Here is a 6,390-nt window from a genome sequence, read left to right as displayed (position 1 = left end):
AAAAAAAAAAAAAAAGAAAGAAAGAAAATCGCAGCTTCTGGAAATGAAAGACACAATTAGTGAAATACAAAATGCAATGGAAAGTCTCAACGACAGAATTGAACAGGTAGAAGAAAGAACTTCAGAGCTTGAAGACAAGGCTTTTGAATTAACCCAATCAGACAAAGACAAGGAAAAAAGAATTTTTCAAAAATGAACAAAGCTTCCAAGACATTTGGGATTATGTTAAACAGCCAAACCTAAGAATAATTGGTGTTGCCAAGGAAGAAAAGAAATCTAAAAGTTTGGAAAACATATTTGAGGGAATAATCAAGGAAAACTTCCCCAGCCTCACTAGAGATCTAGACATTCTACCCAATAATTGCAGAACATACATTCTTTCCATCAGCACATGAAACATCCTCCAAGATAGGCCATATTCTCCAACATTCTCCATATGATAGGCCACAAAACAAGTCTCAATAAATTTAAGAAATTTGAAACTATATCAAGTACCCTCTCAGACTACAGTGGAATAAAATTGGAAATTAACTCCAAAAGGAACCCTCAAAATCTGCTACTGAGTGATCTTTGGGTCAACAACAAAATCAAGATGGAAATGTAAAAATTATTTGAACTGAGTGATAATAGTGACACAACTCATCAAAACCTCCAGGAAACAGCAAAAATGGTGCTAAGAGAAAGTTTGTAACATTAAACTTAACAAAAAGTCTGAAAGACCACAAATAGATGATCCAAGGTCACACCTCAAGGAACTAGAGAAAGGAGAACAAACCAAACCCATACTGAGTAGAAGAAAAGAAATAACAAAGATTAGAGAAGAAATAAATGAAATTGAAACAAAAAATACAAAAGATAAATGAACAAAAATCTGGTTCTTTGAAAAGACAGACAAAATTGATAGACCATTAGCGAGATTAACCAAGAAAAGAAAAGAGAAGATCTAAATAAGCTCAAATAGCAATGAAACAGGGGATACTACAAGTGATACCACAGAAATACGAAAGATCATTCAAGGCTATTATGAACACATTTATACACACAAACTAGAAAATCTAGAGGAGATGGATAAATTCCTGGAAATATACAACCCTCCTAGATTAAATCAGGAAGAAATAGAAACTGAACAGACCAATAACAAGTAGCAAGATTGAAATAGTAATTTTAAAAAAAAATTGCCAACAAAAAAAGTCCAGGACCAGATGGATTCACAGCTGAATTCTATCAGGCATTCAAACAATAATTGGTTAGAAACTATTCCAAAAGATAGAGAAAGAGGGAATCTTCTCTAAATCATTCTACAAAAACAGTGTTGACAGAGACAGGAGACAGTCAAATGCCGCCCAGGTCATTGTGCACATGGGGCTTGCCTAAACATGCCCACAGTGAAAAATGTTGTCCCTTAACACATGTACAGTAAGAGAAATAAATAATTGTGGAGTGGCTCAGACTAAGGGCCCATCTGTGCACTGGGAGAATGGTGTGCAGCCATCGGGAATTTATACCTTATGCAGGAGGGAAGGAGCCTGTCCTCTTCAGCTCATGTGTGGCGGCCCAGTATTCAATCTGTAAGGTGGAAGCCCATTGACAGGACCCCTCTTTTTTGCTGAGAGCTTTATTTATTTATTTATTTATTTATTTTTATTTTATTTTAATGTTTTTATTATTATACTTTAAGTTCTAGGGTACATGTGCATAATGTGCAGGTTTGTTACATATGTATACTTGTGCCATGTTGGTGTGCTGCACCCATCAACTCATCAGCACCCATCAATTCATCATTTATATCAGGTATAACTCCCAATGCAATCCCTCCCCCCTCTCCCCTCCCCATGATAGGCCCCGATGTGTGATGTTCCCCTTCCCGAGTCCAAGTGATCTCATTGTTCAGTTCCCACCTATGAGTGAGAACATGCGGTGTTTGGTTTTCTGTTCTTGTGATAGTTTGCTAAGAATGATGGTTTCCAGCTGCATCCATGTCCCTACAAAGGACACAAACTCATCCTTTTTTATGGCTGCATAGTATTCCATGGTGTATATGTGCCACATTTTCTTAATTCAGTCTGTCACAGATGGACATTTGGGTTGATTCCAAGTCTTTGCTATTGTGAATAGTGCCGCAATAAACATACGTGTGCATGTGTCTTTATAGCAGCATGATTTGTAATCCTTTGGGTATATACCCAGTAGTGGGATGGCTGGGTCATATGGTACATCTAGATCTAGATCCTTGAGGAATCGCCATACTGTTTTCCATAATGGTTGAACAAATAATTGAATAAATAATTGTGGAGTGGCTCAGACAAGGGCCCATCTGTGCACTGGGAGAATGGTGTGCAGCCATTGGGAATTTACACCTTATGCAGGAGGGAAGGAGCCTGTCCTCTTCAGCTCCTGTGTGGCGGCCCAGTATTCAATCTGTAAGGTGGAAGCCCATTGACAGGACCCCTCTTTTTTGCTGAGAGCTTTTTTTAAAAATAAATTCCACTCTCCTCACCTTTCATTGTGTCCGCATGCCTAATTTTTCCTGGTTATTAGAAAAGAACCCAGATTTTAGCTAAACTGAGGAGCAAATGAACATAGATGCAAAATTCCTCAACAAAATACTAGCTAATTGAATCCAACAGCATATCAAAAAGATAATACACCATGATCAAGTGGATTTCATACCACGGATGTAGGGATGGTTTAACATACGGAAGTCAATAAATGTGATACATCACATAAACAGAATTAAAAACAGAAATCATATAATCATCTCAACAGATGCAGAAAAAGCATTTGACAAAATCCAGCATCCTTTTATGATTAAAACCTTCAGCAAAATCAGCATGGAAGAGACATACCTCAAGGCAATAAAAGCCATCTATGACAAACCCACAGTCAACACTATACTGTACAGGGAAAATTTGAAAGCATTCCCCCTGAGAAGGGGAACCAGACAAGGATGGCCACTTTCACCACTTCTATTCAACATAGTACTGGAAATGCTAGCCAGAGCAATCAGACAAGAGAAAGAAATAAAGGGCATCCAAATTGGTAAAAAAGAAGTCAAGCTGTCACTGTTTGCCAATGATATGATTACATACCTAGAAGACCCTAAAGACTCATCCAAAAAGCTCCTAGAGCTGATAAATTAATTCAGTAAAGTTTCAGGACACAAAATCAGTGAACACAAATCAGTAGACTGTTATATACCAACAATGATGAAGCTGAGAATCAAATCAAAACCTCAACCCCTTCTACAACAGCTGCAAAAAGAATACAATAACATACTTAGGAATATACCTAACCAAGGAGATGAAAAGCTCTACAAGGAAAACTACAAAACACTGCTGAAATAAATTATGAATGACACAATGAAATGAAAATGCATCCCATGATCATGGATCGGTAGAATTAACATTGTGAAAATGACCAGACCAATGCCAAAAGCAGTCTACAAAGTCAATGAAATTCCCATCAAAATATCATCATCGGTGGGGTGCGGTGGCTCACACCTGTAATCCCAGAACTTTGGGAGGCTGAGGAGGCCGGATTCTGAGGTCAAGAGTTCGAGACCAGCCTGACCAACATGGTGAAACCCCATCTGTACTAAAAATACAAAAATTAACTGGGTGTGGTGGCATGTGCCTATAATCCCAGCTACTCAGGAGGCTGAGGCAAGAGAATCACTTGAACCCAGGAGGCAGAGGTTGCAGTGAGCTGAGATCATGCCACTGAACTCCAGCCTAGACAACAGAGCAAGACTCCATAAAAAAAGAAATCAACATTTTTCATAGAATTAGAAAAAATAATCTTAAAATTCATATGGAACCAAAAAAGGCCCCACATAGTTAAAGCAAGATTAAGCAAAAGGAACAAATATGGAGGCATCCCACTACCTGACTTCAAACCATACTACAAGGCTATAGTTACCAAAACAGCATGGTACTGGTATAAAAATAGGCATGTAGACCAATGGAACAGAATAGAGAACCCAGAGGCCAGGTATGGTGACTCATGTCTGTAATTTCAGCACTTTGGGAGGCTGAGGTGGGTGGATTACCTGAGCTCAGGAGTTTGAGACCAACCTGGCCAACATGGTGAAACCCCATCTCTACTAAAAATATAAAAATTAGCCGGGTGTGGTGGTGTGTGCCTGTAATCCCAGCTGTTGGGGGGCTGAGGCAGGAGAATTGCTTGAATTTGGGAGGTGGAGGTTGCAGTGAGCTGAGATCACACCACTGCACTCCAGCCTGGGCAACAGAGGGAGACTCCATCTCAAAACAAAACAAAACAAAACAAAACAAAACAGAGAGAGCCCAGAAATAAAGCCAAATATTTATAACCAATTGATCTTTGACAAAGGAAACAAAAACATAAAGTAGGGAAAGGACACCCTATTCACCAAATGGTGCTGAGATAATTGGCAAGCTACATGTAGAAGAAGGAAGCTGGATCTTCATCTCTCATTTTATACGAAAATCAACTCAAGATGGATCAGACTTCAATCTAAGATCTGAAACCATAAAAATTCTAGAAGATAACATTGGAAAAACTCCTCTAGACATTGACTTAGGCAAAGAGTTCATGACCAATAATTCAAAAGCAAATGCAATTAGCCATGGATGGTGGCACACACCTGTAATCCCAGCTACTCGGGAGGCTGAGGTAGGAGGATCACTTGAACCTGGGAGGTGGAAGTTGCAGTGAGTGGAAATTGCATCACTGTACTCCAGCCCGGGCAACAGAGAGCAACCCCATGTTACAAAAAAAAAAACAAAAACAAAAAAGCAAATGCAACAAAAACAAAGATAAATAGATGGGACTTAATTAAACTGAAAAGCTCCTGCACAGGAAAAGAAATAATCAGCAGAGTAAACAGACAATCCACAGAGTGGGAGAAAATATTCACAACTTGGGCATCTGACAAAGGACTAATATCCAGAATCTACAAGGAACTCAAACAAATCAGCTACAAAAAAACCCCAAATAATCACATTATAAAGTAGGCTAAGTAAATGAATAGGCAATTCTCAAAAGAAGATATACAAAGGGCCAACAAACATATGAAAAATACTCAACATTGCTAATTATCAGAGAAATGCAAATCAAAACCACAATGAGATACCTTCTTACTCCTGCAAGAATAGCAAAATTGAAACAACAACAAAAACAACCCGACGTTGGCATGGATGTGGTGAAAAGGGAAAACTTTTACACTGCTGGTGGGAATATAAAATAGTACAACCACTACAGAAAACAGTGTGGAGATTCCTTAAAGAACTAAAAGTAAAACTACCATTTGATCCAGCAATCCCACTACTGGGTATCTACTCAGAGGATAAGTCATTATACAAAAAATATACTTGTAAACACTTTTATAGCAGCACAATTCAGAATTGCAAAAATATGGAACCAGCCTAAATGCCCATCAACCACTGAGGGGATAAAGAAAATGTGATATATTAAATATATAGAAATATATATAAATACATAATATTTACTTATACAAATAAATAATGAATAAAATACGATGGAATACTCAGCCATAAAGAGGAATGAAATAATGGCATTCTCAGCAACTTGGATGGAGTTGGAGGCCTTTATTCTAAGTGAGGTAACTCAGGAATGGAAAACCAAGCATTGTATGTTTTCGCCTTATAAGCTGGAGCTAAGCTGTGGGCATGCAAAGGCATAAGAATAATATAATGGACTTCGGGGACTCAGGAGGAAGATTGGGAGGGGAGTGAGGGATAAAAGACTACACACTGGGCGTCTGTCCGCGCGAGGTGAATGTCACACTGCCAGATCGAGGGGCGACCAGGCCGGGCCGCTGCACGCCGAAGGCCAGCCGGCCCCACTTCACCCTTGCGGCTCGCCACGCCCACCCGCTCGGCGCAGAGGGCTGGAGTCCGGACTTATGAAAATATGTACCAGTTTAATACTGTCTTGGAATTCATGAAATGGAAGCAAAGGTCAAAGCTGTTTGGAGAAAATTGGAAGTACAGTTTTATCTAGCCGCATCTTGGAGAAGTCGCGAGAAAGCAGTGGGAGTGGGAGTCATTGTCAAGTGCTTGCGATCTTTTAAAAGAAAATCTCACTGAATGATAGTCATTTAAATTAGTGAAGTAGCAAGACCAGTTATTAAACGTGACAGTAGACAGGAAGCATTACAAATGAACAATGGCTCAGCTATATATTTACATCAGAATACTGGGAGCTATCTGTTCATCATTTCTCGTGTCCAAGGACAGAATCTAGACAGTATGCTCCATGGCACTGGGATGAAATCAGACTCCCACCAGAAAAGTCAGAAAATGGAGTAACCTTAGCACCAGAGGATACCTTGCCTTTTTAAAAGTGCTATTGCGGCCGGGCGCGGTGGCTCAAGCCTGTAATCCCAGC

The 6,390-nt window shown here is 39.4% G+C and overlaps 1 pseudogene across 1 annotated transcript in view; it reads left to right on the top strand.

Moving 5' to 3' along the window:
* The first annotated feature begins 6,168 nt into the window (after positions 1 to 6,168).
* Positions 6,169 to 6,390, top strand: part of LOC105523392 — a 2,311-nt pseudogene continuing 2,089 nt past the window's right edge. Inside the window, exon 1 of the transcript XR_001003596.1 lies at positions 6,169 to 6,356. The product of XR_001003596.1 is annotated as a bone morphogenetic protein receptor type-1A pseudogene (transcript). The remainder of the gene's footprint in view (positions 6,357 to 6,390) is intronic.

This window comes from Colobus angolensis, unplaced genomic scaffold (genome assembly GCF_000951035.1).
Source record: "Colobus angolensis palliatus isolate OR3802 unplaced genomic scaffold, Cang.pa_1.0 Scaffold46, whole genome shotgun sequence".
Lineage (NCBI taxonomy): Eukaryota > Metazoa > Chordata > Mammalia > Primates > Cercopithecidae > Colobus > Colobus angolensis.
Note: the sequence above shows the minus strand (reverse complement) of the source record. Positions and strands in the feature narration are given on the sequence as shown.